Source organism: Alligator mississippiensis, chromosome 9, assembly GCF_030867095.1.
Source record: "Alligator mississippiensis isolate rAllMis1 chromosome 9, rAllMis1, whole genome shotgun sequence".
NCBI lineage: Eukaryota > Metazoa > Chordata > Crocodylia > Alligatoridae > Alligator > Alligator mississippiensis.
Window position 1 is genome coordinate 378,271 of NC_081832.1, and position 22,230 is coordinate 400,500.

General features: G+C 64.8%; 1 protein-coding gene across 4 annotated transcripts in view; it reads left to right on the forward strand.

Annotated features, from left to right (window-relative positions):
* Positions 1-2,846: 2,846 nt before the first annotated feature.
* The window catches only part of CDH22 (cadherin 22), a 72,639-nt gene continuing 53,255 nt past the window's right edge, over positions 2,847-22,230 (forward strand). For 2 of the 4 annotated variants that reach the window (XM_059713079.1, XM_059713082.1), the window contains exon 1: positions 5,015-5,116. The gene's annotated coding sequence lies outside the window, so the exon portion shown is untranslated. Of the gene's footprint in view, positions 3,881-4,896; positions 4,986-5,014; positions 5,117-22,230 lie in introns of those variants that run through there. The other 2 variants (XM_059713081.1, XM_059713080.1) reach the window with 2 other exon arrangements.

Here is a 22,230-nt window from a genome sequence, read left to right on the forward strand (position 1 = left end):
CCTGGCAGATGGAGATGCTGGCAAGCCTGGGGGCAGGAAGCTGTGAGGGAAGGGGTGGGGGCAGCATGTGAGGCAGGCTCTCTGCCCTGCAGCAAGGCCTCTGGGGACATGCCGAGAGCCAAGCTCCTGCCCCCACGACAGCCCTGCAGCCTCCCTCAGCCTGGGCAGAGCTCTCTGCAGCTCTGCGCTTGGGGGCTGCGGGCACGGACATGGGGTCCCTAATGCCACCGAGTGCAGCTGCGGGGCATGAGTTGGGCTGGGTGGTGGTGTGTGCAGCCACCGCTCCGCCAGAGATGAAGGCCCAAAGCTGAGGATGTCAGAGTTGGCAGGACCACCCACACGGGACGAAGCACCGGAGATGGGCAAGGTGCCTCTGGAAGGTGCTGTCAGCGCCTGGGAGCAGAAAGGCTGCTGGTAAGGCCAGGCCTGGAGCGAGCAGGTAGTGGCACAGCATGAGTGTGGTGCACAGGGGGTGCGGGCCGAGGAGCACGGCCCCTCCAGCTGGGATGAGCTGGGTGGAGAGGTCCCAGGAGGGCCCATGGGCAGGTGCTGGCCTGTGCCGTGGCATCACCTGCACGCTGGTCCCACGGGGTTCTGCATCTTGGCACCCCTTGCCACTGAGCCAGGATCTGCTCATCAGGAGCCCCTGGGGGTGTCTGGAAACACGAAAGCAGGAGTAACCAGGGCCGACCGCGTGCTCCCAGTCCCGGCAGGGCTGACGTGCTCCGGCAGAGCTGTGCACAGCTGTTCCCCAGGGGCCTGGCAGAGCACGTACCCATGTGAGTAGCAGCTTGTAGGGTGCTGGCCCCCTGCCCCCACTCCGTCCTGCCCTGTGCTCGATGCTGCCCTAGCAGAGGGGTGCAGCTCCCCACGCTGGCTGCACCCCCTTGCCCTGCAGCCCTCCCCACCCCACTCCTCCCCTCATCCTCCCACCAGTGCCAAGTGCCGGAGCCATCACAGCAGCCCTCCTTCCCCTCCCGCGCAGAGGCAGCTGGATCAGGTCAATTTGAGCAGCCCCCAGGTCAGCTACCAATTACCTGCACTAGATGCAGCTTGAAAAGGAGCCTCTGAAGTCTTCTACTCCTTCATTTTCCTCTTTCCATTTCAAATTCTCCGCTGCTGGAAATAGACACTTCAGCCTCTTTTACAGACCATAGTAAATGAGGATTTCGTCCAGGCCTCCCGCTTTTGCTGATACAGACACTTTCTCCTGCACAGACGATGCCGTGGCCAATCCATGCTGCTGCCAGGCCCTTCTGCCCAGGCCCCACGGGTGCCGTGAGCCCGTTGGCACAGCAGCATGGTGGGACAAGCCCCACACGTGTGCCTGAGCCAGCTGGCCCGGCCCCTCCTCGCACCCTGAGTTCTGAGCTGGTGGCGGGCGCTGGGTGGTGGGGCGCTCTGGTGAGCAGTGCCCCTCATTTCACCAGTGGGCAGGTGCTGCACCGGCTGTGACAGGGATGATTTCCATTGCCCCACGCCAGCCCTGTCCTGGGAGGAGAAGGAAATCCAGTCCCCACGGCCCTGTCACTTCTTTGGCTCTGAGGCCAGGGGACAGCCACAAGGTCCCTGCTGCAGGGACGGGACCTGCAGGGCCCTTTTGGAGGCCAGGGCTGAGGCACTGCCCTGCAGCACTCGACTGAAGGGACTGCACCCCCTTGCACTGCAGGCCTGGGCGCAGTGGTGAGCCCAAGGCAGAGCTGCAGAGGCCAGACAAGGAAGGTGCCTAAGGGGTCACATCCTGCTTCCCTGAGGCCAGTGCACCGCAAGCAGCAAGCGCTGGGGGAAGCAGGCCAGCCGCTGGCAGGAGTATTCCCTCCTGATGCAGTCACGCATTCCCCATCCCAGACTGGCGGGTTCGGCTCTCGGAGGCAGCCGCAATTTTACATAAAGTTCAATTAAATATTTGCTTTATAATTGCGCAACAAATTATTCATAAAGGCATTGGAATCTCATCACAGGGCTGACACTATGAAGTCTGCAAGTGACACGGTACTCAGGGAGAATAAAGATTGGGGAGAGCTCCTGGCCCCCCTGGAGGGAGCGGTGCACAGGGTGGGCTGTCCAGCCAGGGGCTCAGGGAGCCGAGGGAAGGGGCTGCTGCCAGTGGGGCAGGCTTAGCCTGGGATGTCCCCTGGGTCAAGGTCAGGCCCCTCAAAAGAAAAGGCTCAGCCTGGGGCTTGCTGGGCAGCCAGCTCTAGTCTCCCCTCGCCTCGTGGGGTTCCTGCTGCCAGGGGCTGCTGCACCCTCCCTGGGTCCTGCAGAAGGAGCTGCAGCCTTGGGCAGCTCAGAGCAGAGCAGGACCGGGATCCCAGCAATGCGTCCTGCCCCCACCCCCCGAAGCAGTAACTGCCGCATGGGAGCTGGGCTGGGCCCTGTGCAGGGGAAGGAGGCTGGCAGGGGCTGCTGTGGCCTCTGGGGCCTGGCAGTGCCCCACATTCATTCCTGTTTGCTGCTCTGAAGCCAGGGCCCCATCTGGAGAAGGACTGAGTGCCACCAGTCAGCCCTGGAGCAGTTGCCACAGGAGCCAGGATGAGGATTCTGCACCGCACAGCCTGAACGCAGGCCCTCGGGCCGTCTCCGCAGACTGTGGGACCCCCCAGCTCTGCCTGCACCCCCACCCCAGAGCCCTGGCTGCAGAGAAAGGTAAGGGGCTCCCTGGTTCGTAGCAAGCAGGCTTTAGCTGGCACCGCGCACAGGACCTTTCCTGCTGCATGGTGCACGGAGCCTGCCTGTGCCCGGCACAGCCCGACTGAGCCTCCCCCTGCCTGAGCACCGCACTCTGCGACTGGAGGAGTCTGGAAGGGAGGCGCTTGCCCAGGCTGTAGGGCGCTCGGTGCCCCACGTGTGCCAAGCCAGCAGCTGCCAGAGAAGGCCGACCTGAAGGCCAGCATGCACAGAGTCCGCCTGCATGAGCAAGTGGCAGGGCGGGAGGGCCGTGCCCGGGATGGCGCGTCGGGCAGGGAGATGGATAGCCTGCCAGCCAGGCGCGGACAGCAGATGGAGAGCTAGATTAATAGGCACTGGCTCTGCCGACAGAGGTGAGTCACAGAGCTCGTCCACTCCCGCACTGGGCCCGTCTCGCCGGTGGGGGAGCAGCCACGGGATTCAGAGACCCATCTCTCCTCAGCCGCCAGGATGCGCTGGCCTCCTCCTGAGGAATTCCCACGGAGGCGCTGAGCCCTGGAGCGGCTCCGTAGCAGCTGGACGGCCCAGGCTGCACCACGGACAGCTACACCAGGAGCAGGCTGCACAAAGCGCCAGCCCAGCCCAGCGCTGGCGGTGAGGAGCAAGCCCCCGGGCAGGCCACCTGGGTGCACATTCCCAGGGGACCCCAGCAGCTCCAGCCCCGACGGAGTAGTGGGCACAGCAGAGCTGCGGCAGGCCGAGTGGGTAGCGAAGGACTGCAGCTGTCAGGCCTCGAGGGTATCTGCTGGGACCTCCGGAACAGGCCAGGCTGGGCCAGAGGGGAACCCACGGCTGGGCAACCTGCTGCCTGGCACCTGGTGACGCAGCGGGGAGACAAGCCCAGCCCAGGCCAGCCGGCGGCACTGCTGTCGCAGCAGGGCTCGCGGGCGTTTCGGCTCCGCAGGCGGCAGCACAGGGAGTGGAGCGGAGCACAAGCTGGCGGCTCCCGGACCAGCTGCTGCCGTCAGGAAGAGCTGGAAGGTCGGGGCCAGGTGCAGCTCCGCACCACTGGACTCTCCCTCTGCCAAGGGACGAGCAGGGACCCTGGGGGCAGGCGGAGGAGCGCCTGGGACACAGGCCTGATCCCATGTTTGCAGCAGCCGGAGGGAGCTCGTCTCGTGCTGGTGACCAGGGAGGCTGCTGAGAAAGCAGCAAATCTGCATCCTGTGCCGGGAGGCCCCGTCTCGCTCTGGTATTTCTTTAGTTGTTCATGTCACGGCCCTTCAGTCTGCGCGGTTTTACAAGCCTGCTGTGGAGATGAAAGCGCCGGGGAAAGCAGCTCCAGATCAAGTTGGGGAAGCTTTTAACTTTCAAGTCCTGCAGACAAAGGCGCGTGGAGACAGGGGGACGCAAAGCCTGGCAGAGGAAGGGGGAGTGAAAACGAGAGCCCGAAAGAGTGAAGGGGACAGAGCAGGCAAGCGGCAGCAGCGCCGCGCTGGGAGGGGAAGAGGAGCCGGGGGGCCGGGCCCACATCGCCCTTGCTCCGAGATCCAGCCGGGAGCAGGGCCTGGGGCGGGAGCCCGGCCGCACCGCTCTCTCCCGCCTCCGAGCCGCGACGGCGGCGGCGAGAAGCCCGCGGGGCGGGGCGGGGCGGGGCGGGAGCGCGGGGCCGGACGGCTGCAGCCCAGCTCCGCCACGCCCGGCGGCCTGGCCCCGAGCAGCCCTTCCTCCGCGAGCCCGAGCCCGAGCCCGAGCCCGAGCAGGCGGCGGCAGCGCTGCGGCGGAGCGCCCGGCGCGGGGCAGGGGGCGCTGCGGGGTCGGGTCGGGCCGGGCCGGGCCGGCCGTCGGGCGGGGAGCCTGCCCCGGCTGCGCGCCCAGGAGCCGTCGTGCGGGGAGCCCGGCCCGGCCCGCCCGCCCGCAGCGCGGAGGCGGCAGGAGGAAGGCGGCGGGCGCACCCCCTGCACAGCCCGAGCCCGAGCCCGAGCCAGGGGCCTGCGGACACCCCCGCCCCGCCCCGCCCCCGGCGCACGTGTCCGGCCCGGCCGCTCCTGCGGTGCCGCGAGTTGGTCGGTGCTCGGCCGCGGGCGGGTCCGCCCCGGGGCGGGCGGTGGCCGGGGGCGGGTGCGCGGCTGTGCGGGACAGCCCGCGCCGAGGGCGGCGGCTCGGCGGGCGGCGGCTCTCCCGCACATGCATCCCCAGCCCCGCGCCGCCGCCGCCTCCCCGCGCTCCTCCGCGCCGCTCTCGGGCCAGGCGCCGACTGCGCCGCCCGCCCCGCCCCGCACTGCACCGCTCCGGGCGCGGCAGCTGCTCCGCTCCGGCCCCGCGGGCAAGTCCCGGCCGCGCCGGCCCCCGCGCAGGTGAGGCGGGCTCGGCCGGGGGGGGCCGGGCTGGGGCGGGGCGGGCGGGAGGACGTCCCTGCCCGCAGCCGGGAGCCGGCGCGGCGGAGCGGGAGCAGCGGGAGCGCGGACGGCGGCAGCCGCTGCCCACGGTAAGAGCGCGCGGGGCCGGGCGGGGCCGGGCTGCGGCTCCCGGGGCGCCCCCGCCGCAAACTTTCCCGCTGCTCCGCGCTGGCGCCAGACCTGCCTCCGCCCTGCCGGAGCCGCCCGCCCGCCCGCCCGCGGGGGTGGCCGCAGCGGGCGCGGGGCGCGGGGCGCGGGCGGTGCAGCGGGCTGCTCGGCGCGCCGGTTCCCGGGTGCCCGTGGCGGGGCTGGGCGAGGAGCCGAGCAGCTGGTGCCGGCTCGGCCGTCCGCCTGGGGGACTGGGGCGCGCCTGCCTGGGCTAGCCCCTCGGGTGCTGGGGATGCAGCCTGGTGCCCGGCTTGGCCCCGACCCCTGCACGCCCCCCCCGTGGTGGGAAGCTGGAGCAGGCGAGCTGGAAGAGCCGTGGCTGTGGGGCGCCTGGCGTTGGGCTGGCACCATGTGTGGAGCTTGCTGCTGGCGTCCGTGCTGGGGTTTGCTGGAGCGCCTTTGCCACGGGCCCGAGGGCAGGGGTTGCTGCGGGCCGCCTTGTCTGCCGGTACCCGCAAAGGAGGCCCTGAGGCTCCTCCAGCTTCCTCGACTGCTGCCAGTGCCCCAGAGGTAGGTGGCGCAGTCGTGGGCCTGGCCCCTCCGTGCCAGCCCGCCCTCCTGCCCCAGCCCCTGGCAGAGCCCCACGCTCGAGATGCTTCCTGCGTCCTCTTGCAGCCGGGCAACGTCCCTCCCTCCCTCCCGAGCAGCCGTTTCTAACAGTAAAGTAAAAATAACTGCTGAAACGGGTGCTCTCCCGCTTCACGCCCAGGGTCCTCGGGCTCGGGAGCCGTCTCTGTGTGGGCGGCCTGGCAGCATGGGCTAGGGCCACTGGTGCCTCGGACGAGTCTCGTGCGTCCTCTCTGCTCGGTGCCGCGGGGCCTTGGGGCCCAATGCCGGGAAGGTCTGAGGACCCAGCGCCCCTCAGCCGCGAGCCCAGGCGGGAGGGTTTTGCAGTACCTGCCAGCGCTGCCGGGGAGGGAGGGATGGAGTGGAGTGGCTGCCCCAACTCTGCCTTTTGTTCCCTGCCTGGCTCTGAACCTGCTGTGAAGTTTTGGGAGCGAGGGGGTTTCTCCTCCTGCTCCCTCCTGTCCTCTAAATGGGCAGAGTGCTGCAGGCAGCCCGGCGATGCCGACAGCTTGCTCGGGGAGGACGGGGTGAACCGCTGGGCAGGGCAGGGCCTGCGAGCAGCAGGGGCCAGGCCTCCCTGTCTCCCCATCCGGCGGCGTGGCCTGGGGAACCAGGAGCTGCATCTCTCCCTGGTTCTGCAGAGCCAGCAATAGGCGGTCGGTAACACCCTGCCTCCTAATGACAGGCACACGCTGCAGCCTGATGTTCTCCTGGGGACGTTTCAAATTCAGGCTCTTTCCCTGGGGCTCGTTTCCATCTCGGGGACACGGGTGCTCCAGCAGTGCTGCCAGCTCCAGGCTCCCAAGCCACGTGCCCTGGGCCCCGCTCCCCAGGATGCTCAGCTTGGAGGCATCCCTGGGTTTTGCTGTGTCTTGAGGGGACCCGTGGTGCTCCCCCTCCTCTGTTCTGGGGGGCTGGCCGCGAGCCTGCGCGCACACCCTCCACGGAGCTGCAGATCACGGCCGTTCCACATCATTTTTCAAAATCCCGAGTGCCAGCTGCTTCCTGGGGCTGACTGGCCTCAGCGCCTGACGCTGTAAAAATCGGGAGCAGGAGTCTTGAATGCTGTTCCTGGGCTGAGACCTTGTTGGCTGCGGTCCTGCCCACGGGAAGGATAGGTGAGGGGACGATGGGTCTCAGGACGAGCCCTGGAAGTGCTGACGTAGCTGTGGCTAGAGCACAAAGCGCAGCCCATTAAATTTCGAATAGGCTGGACCAGATTCAGCCCTGCCGTGCATGCTGCGTGGCTGGGTTGGCTTCAGCGAGACGCTGGGTAGCGTGACCCAGGCTGGGTCCCCTGCAGGGAACGCTGGCTGGAGAGTGGCTCGAAGCTAGAAATGCGTGGCTTAAAGAGCCTCGCCATTTTACATACAGTAAACGCCAGCTTTGTCCCTGCAACATAGAAGAGGCGTTTGCCCCTTGCTGTTGGTGCACTGACCCGGTATAATGCGATGCCATGATGATTTCATGCCCTGGATGAAGAAGCTGTTGCTAAAATGAGGCGAGTTTTAAAAACTTTCCTCTGGATGAAGCTAGCCGTTCTTGCAGGAGGTGTTTGCAGGGGCTGTTGGCAGGGCAGGGAGAGCCTATAGGAGCAGATGTCCTTGCTCCTGTTTGAAACAACAACTGTGGCTGTTAGTTAAAAATGAGAATTAGCCAAGTTCCCCAGCTCTGTTCCTACTTGCATGGATTCGGTTTTGCAGCACTGGGCCTCAAGGTATGGGTTGCACTCGCTGTATTTTGGGCTGTTACAGTTTGGATTGCTCTTCACTTTGATGGGGAAACCCGGGCAGTTGTTTCACTTTTATTTATAATTGCTTTCTAGCAAATTCCATTGTCATCTGTGGGCACTAGCCCCAGGCAGCGGGATTCGGGTTGCAAAGGCTGCAGGGGAAAACCTTTGACTTCTGAGTGTATTTGCATGGAGGCGTTACGCGATTTAAAAGCTTCCTCTTACAAAACCTTTGTTTCAGGTCAAATCTGTTCTGACTTTGTCCTTCTCAAATGCAATTAAAGAATTTCTAAATAGCCTTGTCTGCCTCCCAGAAGCCTGCGCTTGGAAAGCAGAGGGAGGCTGGTCAGAGGAGGAACATGGTCCTGCTTGTTTTCTCCCCGGTTGGTCCCCGCACGGTGTTTGTACATGTGAACGCAGCGGCGCCTGCAAGCGCAGGTTGGCTTTTGCATATCGTTTGCAGCATGTGTGTGCAAGGGCCTGGCGTAGACGTGCTTGCGGGCAGGGGGCATCACACGTGGGAGGTTCAGGTGGTGCGGCTGTCTGAAGTGCTGTGTGACGGTGCCGCATGTCAGTTCATGCCCGTGGCAGGCAGCCGGGCTCTGCACGGAGGTTCACCTTCCCATGATCTCTGCCCTGGGGCTGCACCAGCGTGCTGCGTGGTGTTCCCTGCGCTCTGGATGGATGCGGCTGTCGAAGGGGGTGCGGCCTGGTCCCGGGTGCTGCTTCCAGCCCTGGCGTGGTCCTGCCCTGTGCTCTGGGCTCGCCCATCAGCCTTACCTGGTGCTGCAGCTGTGCCTTCCCCACCACGCTGGGACTGAAGCTGCCGCCTCTGGGCGCCGGAGGTGGTAATTCGGAGCTGTGGGTGAGATGGGGAGACTAGTCTGCAGCTCCCACTGCTCCCGGACCCTGCTGCAGCATCACAGTTTGACCCGGGCAGCTCTGTCCCCGGTGTGGCTTCCAGCCCCCTCTCCTTGGCGCAGCTGGACTTGGACTTGCCCAGCCCTGCTCGGTCTTGCATTGCCCAGCGCTTGTGTGCTGGCAGCAGAGGCATCCATTAGTGGCCCCACCCTTGGGCAGCGCGGGCAGCGGGTGTTGAGGTCCTCGGCGCTGCTCGCTCACTGCCGTCCACACCGGCCAGGTGCTCGCTGCAGCCTGGTGCCGGGCGGCCTTCATCTGCTGCGACTCACGCTGCCTGCGCTGGCCTCCTCGGGGGTGGTACTGGGTGCTAAGCCACAGGCGCACAGATCCCGCCGGCAGCCACCGCGGGGGTCCTCACTGCAGGATTTAGAGCCTTTGTTGCACTTAATCGTGACTTTATTATTTGCGAAGCCTGTGAAAGGAGCAAGCGAACGCGTGGGGATGTCGCATCCAGCTGGTTCCAGGCTTATCCTTTGCAACAGCCTGATTACAGTGACGGCCCGGCTTCCCCTGGTCTGTCTTTGTGTCGCTGTCTGTCTGTCTTCATGGCGTGGTGCTGAGGCCTGTGAGATCTGGTGGGGGGCGGGGGGCAGGCTTGTTGCAGAGCAGCTCGGTGCAGCGCCGGATTTTATCTTTGTTCCCGTGCCCCCCGGTTGGGCTGCCCTGGGGGTCTCCTCTGCCTGCAGCCCTCCCCCTGCCCCTGGTGATGGGACCTCCTCCGCACTGGAGGAGGGGGTGATGGGTCTTTGCTACCACCCCCATCTCTCTTGGGGGTTTTCTAGTGCAGGAATTTCTGGGCAGCAGAGAGATGAGATTTGCTGTCCTTAATCCCTTCACCTGGGCTGAACCGACCCCCCACCCCCAGGAGCAGGGTCTCCCTCGTCCCCTGCGGCTTCTGAGGGATGCTGCTCCTCTGACCTCGCCGTGGGCCCTCACTTGGGCTCTTCCTGCGTAGGGGCAGCTCCGATTTCTGGAGCTTGCAGCGAGTTGGTGTGGGCCCCGGGGAGCGGGCATGGAGCTATGCAACTAGGGAGCTGGGCTGGGGCACTCGCCCTGTGCGAGCCGTGAGAGAGGCTGCTCCTGTTTGCAGCAGACACCGGCTTTTAGAGCTGGTATGTTCTTGTGTCTAAGAGCCAGGCCCCTGCCCCACAGCCCTCCGTGAGCTCCCCCTTCCCCAGGGCTTCGCAGGGAGGCCCCTTACCCTTGAGGGGCTCTGATCCCCGTGCGCTTCCCCTCTGTGCTGGCATGGGCCGTGCCCATAGTCTGTCTGGGGTGGCCCGGACTTAGCCCAGCGCCCAGGGCCAGTTGGTGCTGTGTGGCTGTGCCCAGCCACTGCTGCCCCTTTGCGCCTGGGGCCACGCTGCGCAGGGTGGCAGCTGCACGTGTGCTGGGACCTGGATCCACTCCTGGCTCCCGTCGGAGGCACTTGCCGGGGCTGCCTCTCGCCAGAGCTGGAGGGGGTGTCTGGCTGCAGCACCCCTGCAAGCCCCTACGCGGCATGGTGGGGCAGCCTGGCACGCGGCTTCGGCTGTGCCCGCCGTGGCGCAGGAGCTGGGCTTTGCGGCACCCCTGGGCACTGCCTGGCTGTGGCTGCTGCTCTCAGTTGCTGGTGCTCAGAGCTCTTGGAGGTGGTTTTGCTAATCTCCTAATTAACTGCAGCTGGCGGCGTTAATGACTGCAGGTGACTTGTGCTTGGGGCCTCAACTCACCCGAAGTTGCTGATGACCACATGCCTCTCCAGCAGCCAGTCACGTGGCAGGACAGGAGTCACCATAGAAACGTGTCGCCAATAATAGAAGTGTCAGAGTAATTGAACCTCCTTTGGCAGAGTGGGGGGTGCGAGCATGCATGTGTGTGTGTGCCCGCATGCAAGTGTGCATGTGCGTGTAGGCGTGTGTGCCCGCACGTGGGCGGCGTGCGGCTGGCGGGGGGACGGGCAGGCAGGCAGGCACGGGTGCCCTGCAGAGCACTGTGGAAGCAGCAGCAGCAGCTGCAGGAGCAAATGATGCCTTCATGCCGTTTTGGTGAGCAGAGCTTCCCCAGGGCGCGGGGGCAGCTGGGGGCAGACGCAGTGCTGCTCGCACCCTGCTCGCTGGCTGCCTCCTGGATGCGTGTCCTGCAGGCTCTGCCCCGCGGGGGCTGGCGGCTCGTCGCGCTGTGCTGCGAGCCGATGGAGCCGTGGCCTGGTGTGGCTGGTGCCGTGCCCTCTCTCGCAGTTGTTATTGAGCCTGAATCCGGGGCTCCCAAGAGCTGCTGTCTTGTCCCTGCCCTGGAGTCCCGGGAACGCGGGGCTGGAAGGGGCCTTAGCCCCCAAGCACACTTGTGCCCGGGAGAGGCCAGGGCCCCGAGGCCTGGCGCGTGCTTGGTGCCCGACTGGGGTCCCCGGTGCCCTGCCCCCAGCCCCGCCGCTTGGGCTGGCCTCAGGCACCGGCCGGTCTCCATCCCGGGGAGGCAGCCGCTCGGGTCAGATGCGGCGTCTCCCGTGGCTGGAGTCTGCCTGCCCCAGGGAAGGAGCCAGCAGCGCGAGTGCTGGCAGGCAGGCCCCAGGGGCTTAGCCGAGCTGTCAGCCGTGACGAGCAGCTGGCTCATGAGGTGTCAGGGCCTCCTGCTTCTGCCTTCCCCCGGGGCAGGAGGGGCCCCTGGGACCCCAGCCTGCAGGGCCCCCCCGGGTTGCAAGCACAGCCCTTGCCTGGGTCAGCCTCCTCCACCTCCCCTGCCCCGCGGGCCGGGCTCGCAGCCGCCTCTTCCCCCAGCAGCAGCAGGGACACGAGTGGTTCCTGGGCCGAAGGCAACTCTGCTTCTCCCTGCGGGGAGGCTTGTTAGAGGGCGCAGGAGCGCACCCGAAGTGCCCAGGCCTTGGGCATCTCCCCGAGAGCCAGGAGAGTCGGGGGAAGGCCCCTTCCCTGCCAGTCCCCACAGGCTCTTCCCTGGGGACACGGAGCAGCCCTGCCCCAGGGGACCCGGTTGTGCATGGCTGCAGCCAGCTGCTCCCCGTTCCCCGGGGGCTGCGGGATGCTCAGGCTGCTGTTGGCACGTGGGGCCCCTTCGTCCTCAGGCCTGCCCAGGAGGGCACCAGTGCCGGGGGCTGACTGCGGAGGTCACGGGACCTTCCCTGCGTGCCTGGTGCCAGCAGAGGGAGCCACGCAGCCTCGCTTCCTGCGTGCCAATTAGCGCAGGCGTTTGCCAGGCGCCCTCAGAGGTGAGGCCACAGCCCAGGGTCCCCCGGGCCCAGCCGTGGCGGGCCGCTGTGGCACAAGGCGGTTGTGGTATTGCGCCCAAGCGCGGCTCCCCTGCGTTCCAAGCATGGCCGGCGTCCGGGCGTGCCCTCCTGGCCGGCGCCCACGTCTCTGCTTCTGGCTGTGCAGCAGGGTGCAGGTGGGCAGCAGGAGGGGAGGGCGTGCGCGCACCCCAGGTGGGAGCGCCTCCGCTTCAGTGCGGGGTGCGTGTGCGTGGGCTGGGAGTGCCCCGAGGCGGGCGTAAGGCACAGGCTTTCTGTGCCCAGGCCCAGGCAGGCAGTCGGATGAGCCAGGAGAGAGCTCCTGTGCAGGAGTGGGAGTGATGGAGCTTGGCACTGCGGCGCTGCCCGGGGCCCGGGCGCTGTGCTGGCAGGCAGCGTGGCTGCCGCTGGCCCCTGGCACCGCATGGCATCCCCGAAGCCTGCCTGAGCCGTGGCAGGCGAGCGCTGAAGGGCTCTGTCCTAATGAGCTGTTGACAGGTTTGTGCGGAGCGCGGCTGGCGCCTGCTGGACTGACCCCAGCACCATCAATCCAGGATTGATGAACTGGGCTCGGGCCCGGCGTGCCCGTGCGATTTGGTTAATTAGAGACGGATGGTGGGCGCGGTGATGGGAGCCAGCACAAAATAAATCAGCAGTAAGTTGGTGACGCTGGGGCCTCTCCAAGCCGAGGCGGCGGCTTGCATCACAAGACCCAGCAGGCTCCAAATGCTGAGCCAGGCGAGATGGAGGCATCCGCTGTGCCGCCGCCTCCTTCCGATAAACGTCCCTGGATCCAGTCGGGCTGCGCGGGCGTGCCTCCTGGCTCGGGGCCGGCGGCGCGGTGCCCCTGGGGCCAGTGCTGCAGCAGCACGTTCTGCGCCTCCACGCGCTGCGCCGCTCCCGGGAGCGGGCGTCCTCGGGACGGACTTGCTGGTGCCCGCAGCATGGGGGGGGTGCAGCCCCTGCCCAGGGGAGCCGGAGAGCACCAGCATTGCCAGCCCACTGGCCCGGGCTTGCCTCCGCCTGGACACGTAGCCCTCACGCTCCCGGCTGCTGCTGTGGTGGGGCAGGGAGGTATGTGAGCCCTGCGTGAGATTTGCAGACCAGGGTTCACGTGCAAGCCAGGGCCAGGTCTCTGCCAGTGGCGATTGCCCCTGGAGCGTGCCCAGAGGCTCTGCCGGGGGCTGTCGGGTCCCTTGCTGGGGTTGGAATCGGCTGAGGCCGCTGCCCTGCAGGGCCCGGATCCATCCTCCATCCTGCGCACACGGCCCTTGACCTGGGGGCCAAGTCTGTTGCACAGCAAACGTGGGACAGCGGGGCCGGGCCGGCAGGCTGTGTGTGTGACCCGGTGTCCCAGGCAGGCGTGTGCTTGGCATGAGTGCTGTGTGGTGACTGCCTCCCTGCCCTCGCTCGCATCAGGCCCGATCCCTGCGCAGTCTGGCACCTCCCAAGTGTTTATTAATAGAAATAACAGCAGCAGCCTGGGGGAGCAGCTCAATTCATTTATAGGACCGCGCGTATGATTTCCTATGCACGTGGTCTGCTTATATGTGTGTGCATGGGCACACGTGCAGTCTGGGTGCATGTGCACGTGCAGGGGCTGCCTGCCCAGCCTTTGCCGAGTGCGCTGCGGTGCAGCTGTGGGTGCCCTGGGGTCTCCCCCCGCGCAGCCGACTTGCACCTCCCGGCTCCGGGGAAGGTTCTGCCTCACATGGTCATGGCCTCTTCTGCTTGGTCACCGGTGCCATTGCCCCGGGAGATGTTGCCTGGTTGCAGAGTGGCCGAGGGTCTCCAGGCACTTCAGGACTGAGCGCGCGGTGCCTGGAGCAGGGTCCCCGTGTGGGGCGAGGAGCTCATGGTGGCCTGTGGCAGGGAGAAGATGCGCGGCCGCGCTTTGCCTTGACTGTAGCTTTTCCAGGGCTGCAGCCATGTCCCAGGTGGAGCCCGGGTGTCACAGAGGTGTCCGCAGCCAGGTCTGTGCTTTGAGGGAGGCTTTTGCCAGCTGCAGCTGAGGGAGGGCGCAGCGGCTCCCAAGCGTGGGCACGGAGGTCGGTACGTGCTCTGGGAGCCCACAACAAGTGCGATGCCACAGGTGTGCGTAGGCCCCAGCGAGGTTCTGTGAGCTCTGGCACGGGCATCGGCTGGGCACAGTGGGTAGCCGGGCATTCAGGGCACTGCCGCTGCCCGGAGAAGTCCGGGCCCGTGACCAGCTCAGCAGCCAAAGGACAGAGGCCTGGCGTGGGGCGACGGGTCAGGCTGTGTTGGAGAGGAGGAAGGTGCGTGTCCGGTTGCCAGCAGGCCCGGCCGAGCGCTGGGGCAGCACTGAGGCCCTGGGGCTGTGTGTGCGAGTCCTGACGCCATCAGATCTTTGTCTGTCGAGGTCAGAGAGGCCGAGAGCAGCCCCAGGAACGGAGGGAAGCGGGCGTGCAAGGCAATAGTGTAGTGACAGGGAGAGCAGGGAAGCAAACGGGCAGCGTGCGTGTGTGGGGAACAAAGCCAACCACAGGCAGGTTTGCCTGTGGGCAAGGGTGGCAGTTTGTGGAACAGGCTGTGCAGGCATGGTGGGGGGGGTGTGCATGGGTGCATGCATGTGCACATACCCCGAGGCGTGCGTGTGCAGCTGGAACTCCGCCAGAGACTTGGAAAGGGAAGGAGTCACGTGTACCCCCACCGCTGGCACACGCCACGATCCCACTGGCCCCGTGCGGTGCAGGCTGCTCCCTGGCTCTGGGCGCAGTTGCACGGTTCCCTGCTCCCTCTTTCCCTGCGTCAGCTGCTCTTGCGAGGTCTCTGGGCCCAGGTGCCCCTGGAAGCCCCGTGCGCTGGAGGGAGCCGAGCTGCATGCTCAGGGAGTCTCTACCCTCTATCGAGCCAGGCTGGCGCAGGGCCGCGTGGGGCCATCCAGGAAAGTTGGTGGAGAAGCTGCGGAGTCAGCACCGGGGCTCCGAACTTCTGTGCTCGTGGCGGCGTCAGCCAATTAGTCTCCTTAGGTGGCTCGCGCGGGGCCTGGCTGCGGCCCGGAGCTCCCAGCACTCCTTTCCTCATTAAGCTGGGGCAGGCATCGGGGCGCAGCCGGCCAGGGGCTCTGCTCCAGCCCGGAGCGCGTGAATGAGCCGGGTTCTGGGGAGCCTGCTCCTGGCTGCCGGGAGCGGTGGGTCTGGGTGGCGAGCGCTGCCTGCCTGCGCGGGGATGCCTGGAGTCTGGGGCTGGGGCACGGCGGCGTCTGGGGTTGGGCTCACGCACGCAGACTGCTGGCACCGCGTGAGCCCGTGTCACGCCTGTGTTGGTGCCTTTGTCCCGAGCCGTCTCGCTGGGGAGGCGGGAAACCCGATAGCTGCAGTGGCTGGAGCCCTCGGCCCTGCGTGGTCCACGGGGCTCGTGCATGGCACGTCGGGGAGCTGGTGCCCGGCTGGCATGTGGCACAGGTCTGCCTCGCCCTGCCCAGGGAGCCCTGCCATGAGCAGCCGCAGCCGGGGTAGGGGTGTCTCCACCCCCCTGCTGCCCCTTGACCGATGGGCACGGGTTGCTCCTGTCCTTTGCCCTGCTGCGGCCCTGGCCCAGCCGGCTGCGCACCCCCGCCATCGGTCCCTGCCTGCGGCCGCCCTCCTGGAGGGAGCAGACAGGCAGCTGCTGGGCCTGGTCCCTTTGCTGTCGTCTCTGGTTTCTGTCTCCCGGCCCCTTCTCTGCGGTTCCTAATAGCTCCCCGCGACGCCGGGTTACGCGCCTGCTGTGACTCCCGGGGGAGCACGCTAATGACTGGAGGGGGACGTGGGGATCGATGCTTCCCTGCCTGAGACTCGCCGGTAAAAATAAATTGGCCCTGGTCAGGGAAAGCAGCTGAAGCAGCAGGCGAGAGCCGGCAGGGCGGGTCCGCAGCCGTCGCCTCCCCCTGGCACAAGGTCCGCGGGTGGCGGCTTTGCCCCGAGGGGACCCGGGCCGGGCGCGTGTGCGTGGTGGGGCGTCTCCCCAGCAGGAGGTGCTGTTCCCGGGGCGGGCGCCGGGGGCCCCTGCGAGCTGCGGGAGCGCCGCGTCCCTCTGCGCCGCGCTGCGCGGCAGGTGCAGGAGAGGGCAGGGAGGGAAGTGGTGCCCGTCACTTCAAACTGTCCCCTGGCTCCAGCTCTGCGAAGTCCTCTCCTCTCGCTAGTTAATATTAGTATTCAGTTTGTGGAACGGGCTATGCAATTAACACAAAGGTACAGTCATTCATTCTGACTGGAGGACTCGTGGGATCAGATGTACTGGGGGTTGGAAGCGGAGGCTTTCTGCTGGGAAAGAATGTCACAGCACAGCGGACACAGAAATGAAAAGCTATTAATAATGATCCCGGAACTTCACTTCCATCAGCTGTTTATTTAAAGGTGCTCCGTATTCAAAGCCTCCTGATTTATGTGGGCAATAACACTTACAGTCCTGGGATCACTTTTTTAAGCAAGGCTAATGGGGTGAAACCATCATACTGCGACAGTAGAGATCAAGCTGGGAAAATGATACTGGAGAGAAAAATAAACTATTGCCTAGATTATCTGGGAGCCGCGCTGGGGCTGGGAGCCGGTGTGAGCTCCCTGCTCCTCCAGCATCTATTAAGGCTTGTACTTCCTTTCCTCCTTTTATTTTTGAGCAGAATTTATTGTCTGTGGAAGGAAATAAAATGCGATCCTCCAGATAGGGTGCTAAAAGCTTCCGCTTGCCCTTTGCGTGCGCGGCAGCGTGCTTGTCTGTAGGTGGGAACACGTGTAACAACGGCTCTGCGCACGGGGCTGGGGAACTGGCCTCTGGCCCTGGCTTCCTCTCAAAGCCCCAGCTGCTGTCCCCGGGGGCTGCCTCCGTCGTCACGCAGAGCTGTTTGCACCTGGCTTCTGCATCGTGGTCCTCGCTGCCGTGTCGGGGCGTCGGTGCCCTCCAGGAGCCGGGCCCAGAGACCCCTGCCTTCTCGAGGCAGGAGACGGGGTTTTAGTTGGTTCCTGTCTCCATCCTGGCTTTTCCCCTGGCAGCTGGGGAGGAGGAGGAGACGGAGTGGCCCGTGTTGCGGCCTGGGAGGGCAGTTCGCCTGGCAGCAAAGCGCTCTGCGGTCCCTGGGTCATGGGCTCAAGTGATTTAGACGCACAGGCAGATTGCAGGGGCAGGTCCCTCCCGCAGCCAGGTGCTAGGCACAGACGGGGCTGTGGCAGAAATGCCCCCGTGGGTGCCCCTCTCGAGACACCTGTCTCAGCCAGCCCGAGAGCCTGGTGTTGAATCCCTCAGGGTGGGATCTCCCACCTGGTCTGCATGACAAAAGCCTGGCGCCTGGGAGGCGATGCTCTGGTCACCTGGGCAGGGGGGAAAGACCCGGCCCTGCGCGGGCCCAGGTAGCCAGGGATGCGGGGGAGATTGGTCGGTTTGTAGCCAGTATTGGCAGCTTCGACTGGACCGGGCTGCTGAGGTCAGAGAGGTTATTTAAGGGCCCGGGCCAGGAAGAAGGCTGCCATTAGCCATTAGCCATGCGGTCATCCAGGTGAACCTGAGCCTGGCTCTCTCCTCATCACCGCATGCTCCAAGAGCGCCCTGCCTCCAGAGGAAACTCCAACCACCTCTGGACGATGAGAGTGAGTAAGCTACTCGAGATCCCACTAGATATTTAGCTTCAGTAACTCAGATGCGTGTTTAAACGGCTACCTCAGCCTCCCTGGTTTGCTCTATGGGATTCCTCTGATATTTCTATGATACTGCTCTACCTTTTACCCTGTTCCCGCCCTACCCCTGTAATCAATAAAGTTCTCCTTGTGACCGGTGTGGGAGACTTATTGAGAGGTGGGTCTAAATTATGCCAAGGAGGCCCCTTAGGTCTGTGGACTAAGGGAGACTTTCCTAATAAGCCCCTGACTTGGGGAAGTGCCCCAAGTGCCTGTATTGGGTCTAGGACCCATTGGACGATCAGGCCTGCGTTCTCCAAGGTGCGCAGAGCCAGAAGTGAGTCCAGAGCCGTGGATGGTGGCAGCGGGACCCCAGGCTAGCGGGTGTGCTCCAGGGAAGGGGTCGGCTGGACGGGAGGCACCCCAGGGAGGCACTCGGAGCCTGGAAGGTGGTCGGGCGCGGGGAGGTGGGCGGCTCCACGCAGGAGCGCCCCGACTGGCCCGCCACAGGGGCATGGTGCCACGCTGGGCTGTGCACGTAGAGGGCCGTGGCAGGGGGTCCAATGCAGGACGTGGTGCTGCGCTGAACCGTGCAGGGAGAGGCTCCCGACAGTGGGGGAGAGGGGCGCCATTCCCCTGGGCGCTCTGTGGGGAGCCCCTGCCAGTGCATCTGCCCCAGCCAGCTGCGTGGGCATCTGGGCATGGCTGCACATGTCCAGCTGAGATCTGGTGGGGGGGCTGGGTGGTCCTGGTGCTATTGCTGCTGCTCCCCCAGGTCGCGGCCCTGCCGCACGGAGCCCCGCATGCGACTGCCTCCGGGTGTCTGGCTGGGCAGCGCAGCAGAGCTTGCTGTATGGACACGTGCCAGGCCCGGCGCTGCTGGTTTGCAGACCTGTCCCCTGGGGCGACGTGCCCGGCACGTAGGGGTGGGACCCGAGCGAGCGATGACAGCAGTCATTAGCGTAGCGAAGCAGGTGATTCCGAATAAATAATAAATCCCTTGTGAATAATTAAACGCGTCATGGATCTGCCGCTGCCGCCTCCTGCGCGTTGCTGCAGACAGGTGGTCATTGTTTAGCTCGTTATTTGCTGAGTGCTCCGTGGTCTCCCACTTGTTGGCACGCTGCATCCTGTGCGCATCCAGGGCCTGGGGCATGACCACGTTTGTGGGCACAGGTGCCACATGGCCCCGCATCTGTTTCTGTCCAGTCAGTGCCCCTCCCAGACGCGGGCTTTGCGGCGGGGAGGTGGAGTTCGCCCCTGTCTGTCCTCTGCCACGTGCTGATGCTGCCTGGGAGCCGCTTCCTGCTCGCTCCTGGGCCTGCTCTTGCAAAAACCGATGGTTTCTGCCTGCAGTTCTGGCCTGGAGGAGGGCTCGTGGCCAGCAGACTCCACCCGGCGCCACGTGAACTGCTCTGGAGGCCGTGGAAGACGAGCGTTGTCCCAGGAGAGCCGGTTCCACACAGGAGGTGGCCTGCGCCTGGGCCGGAGCTGGCAGAGGCTGCCGCCCTGTGAGAAGTCTCGTGTCCCCGGATCTTGCATGTCAGGTGCATCCTCTCTGACGTGGTGCTGCTCCGTGTCCGTGTCTCCTGCCAGGTCGGGGGTGAACCTCTCGCAGCGTCGATCCCAGGTCCAGGCCCGTGGATCCCACAGTCCCGAGGGTGCCTCTCCGGGGACAGCAGCAAGAGCCCCAGCTGGCGCGCCTTCTGCCCCGTGCTCCTCAGCACCTGGCAGCTGCAGGCCAGGCCTGGCACGCCCCGTGGCTGGGCTGACGGCTGTGGGTGATGGCTGAGCCCTGCGACGAGATGGCCCCAATGCCTGCGGGTGCAGCGATGCTGCTGGTCCCCCGAAGGCAGGGAATGTCGCCCGGGGCGCGGCAAGGGGCTTGATGAGCCGGGAGCCGCGGGCTTTGGCAGAACATCATTGCAGAACTAATTCTCTTATCTGTTATCCCATCTCGCTTCTAATTCTTATTTAATGAATTCCTCTGAAAATAAGAAAATCATTGGAACAATTTTCTTAAGTGTGAAAGATTAGGCTGAAATTGGCATTAACGATACTAATTACCCTCATTCTTCCACCTTTCTGACGGCCATGTGCTACCGCAGAGAATGATTTCAGCGGTGCTGGGGAAGCCGCTTGGCTCCTTTCCTCCTCCTTGCGTCATGGATGTCAGTAACCGAGCAGTGCCTGCTCCCCGCTTGGGACCACCCCGCGCGGCCTCGAGCTGCCAGCGCGCCCTGCCTGGAGCATGGCGCTGCTGGGCTTGTCCAGCTTCCCCAGGCCTTGCCCTGCTGGTGCTCCCCCGGCGCCCCTTCTGCTCCCTGCCGCTTGGCCTTCCCGAGTCGGTGCATTTGGCTCGAGTTTTCCAGGGCTTGCTTCTGCTTCAGCAAGGTAACCCTGTGCTCACTCCCCATCTCGTCTGCTCGCCGTGACAGCGCGCTGCCATAGAGAGGACTCTGATATCAAGTGCACTAGGAAGAGAGGTCACCTGTCTCCTGTCATATGGATTGAGAGAGATTTCCAGGAACAAAATTGCCAAGAGCATTAAAATGTATGGGGAAGAAGAGTCAGCAGCAGCGAGACCTCCCTGGGAGCACTGTGCCTGCCATAATATTTATTTAAACCAGAGCACTGAGTGTGAGTCTGACCTTGAAGCCTGAGCCGTGGATGGAGGGAACTGGCTTTGAACCCAGCCCGCTCGGTAATACCCACTTGTTATTCTCCGTAGGAATTTGGGGGAATTTTCGCAGGAGGTGGGGAGCTGCAGACGGGAAAGCTGCACACATCTTCAATTTTCCATTTAACCACACAATATTGAATTATAAATAATTCATGCTTCTGCCAAACATTTGATTAAAAGAACCCAATTCCCTCCGCATTTGTCAAGGGGTAAGAATTCCATTTCGTGTTTTTATTTTAATCTGTCCTTTAACTGCTCGGCGGAGGTTTATTTGTCCTGGCTCCCGGCCCTTGCTCCAGCGGCCCTGTCGCCGCTCGGCTCGGAGCCGGCGTGTTTTCTTCTCTTTCGCGCTGTCCTTCTCGCCGTTGCAGCCGGAAGGGGGTCAGCTCCAGGGAGCCCCCAGGCAGCCACAGCTGGTGTTGGCACCAACCTCCAGTGCTGGTGGCTCGGTGTCCCCCTTCCCTCAGTGGTGCAAAGCCCATGCCCGAGTCCCTGAGGAGGTGGGGGGGCGAGGGGCCCCAGGTGGGTGCATCCCGGTGCATTCTGCAGACGTGGCGATGCGGCGGGCAGGGTGGGAACTCGGAGACCCTGGGAAGGCCACGCGCCCCGGGTCTCCGGTCCCGACCAGACACCTCTGCATCTTGTGCAGCTGTTGCCACCTCCCCATGCACCCTGCCGCAGGGGACCTGCCCTCCACCGCCTGTCCTGACAGAAATGGACCCTTTCACCCCCTCCTCTGCATCCCATCTGGGCCGGTCCCCGAGCCGTGACGGCACTGTGCCACGTGCCCAGCCACGACGTGGTGTCCTGAGTGGCCCCTTGCGGGGTCCGGTCAGAGGCTCCGGCGCCGCGGCTCCTTCACGGGGCTCTGAGCAGTCAGCGAGGCGCCGTGTCCGTGGCTGACCAGTCCCTCTTGCATCGTGACCTGCCCGGTGCTTTGTTCTGCTCCTTGTTCAGGGTCGAAACGCCGGCCGGGTCCAGCCAGGGTGGCTGGCAGGTCGTGGCACCAGGGAGACCTCGCAAGGAGCCTGTGCCACTCTTGCTTCTGCCGGTGCTTGCCAGGACCCTTGGAGGGAGCCAGGGGCTGCTGCTGGCCCTGGCCGTGCCTCGCTGAGGCACCGTGGCCAGTTCTGCTGCGACCCGGGGAGATGCCAGCGCTGGCCGTCCCTTGGGTGCATGCTGGTGGCACCAGTCGGTGGCGGGGGTGCTCAGTGCAGTGGGGCTGATGGCGGCGTCGGCACGCGGAGCAGGGTGGTGTCCCTCTGCCCATCGTGGGAGTGTACCATTGCCGAACGGGCATTGGCAGTGCCCGGTCTGGACAGCCGAGCTGGCGCAGGCCTGTGGCAGGGAGTCGCCCTGGGGACTCGGGCCTTCGTCGGGCAGTCCGTGGGGAGCGCAGCAGGTTAGGTAGCAGGAGCGGGGTCCTGGCGCTCCAGTGCAGGGGGTCATGGACATGGAAAGCGAAGCTGGGCGAGGGCTGGGGTGGAGGACGGCCCGGCCCGGCCGGGGCAAAGGTCTTTCCCCTGTGCAGCCAGTGCTCCCACCTGTTTGCTCAGCTGGGCCAAGGGCTCGTTCCCGGGCTCCGGGGCTGATGCGTCTGCCTGGTCACCATTCGTCCTGTCCTCCCCGCTCCCCTGGGTGTCGTGCTGGCAGCGCGCGGCATGGCACGGCTGCCCCGGCTGGTGTGGGGGGCCAGGTGCTGCCAGCAGAGACGGCCTCCAGCCCCGCTGTAGCATCAGGCGCACGAGGCCTTCGGGACACCGGGCTCCTCTGGAGCCAGAGTCCGGCTGCGTGAACGCTCAGACCCCGCGAACATCTCGTTCCTTCACCTCCCGTCAGAGTTTACAGTTTTAAAGGCCAATTAAAGCATTGTAGCCACGTAGACAAAGCATGAAAATGCCGTGTTTGGGAAGGAATTACTGCGGAGCGAGACCGTTCTGGCTGTAGAACTGTCTCCCCTGAGGGAGACTTTGAGACTTTCTTTGCAATTAAAATTTCTTTGAAACTTGGACCAAAGAAGATTTGTAGGAGAAAATCTTCTAAACTTTGAAAATACTTTTCCTAAACAATGATCGTGTGAGCATTGTAACAAATGCAATCTCCCCCCAGGGTGGCTGGAACCCATCGCCGTGCCCTCTTTGGAGCTTCTCAAGGCAACATCAAAGGTGACAATAATTAAAACTTCAAATTAAGGCAACTCGCAATGAGGAAAGCAAGCGGGCTCTCAGTCCTGCCGGCCTGAGTGACAAGTCGGTGGAAGGTAAAGCAGCTTTACCTGAGCCCGCGTTCCAGTCCAGCTAAGAAGA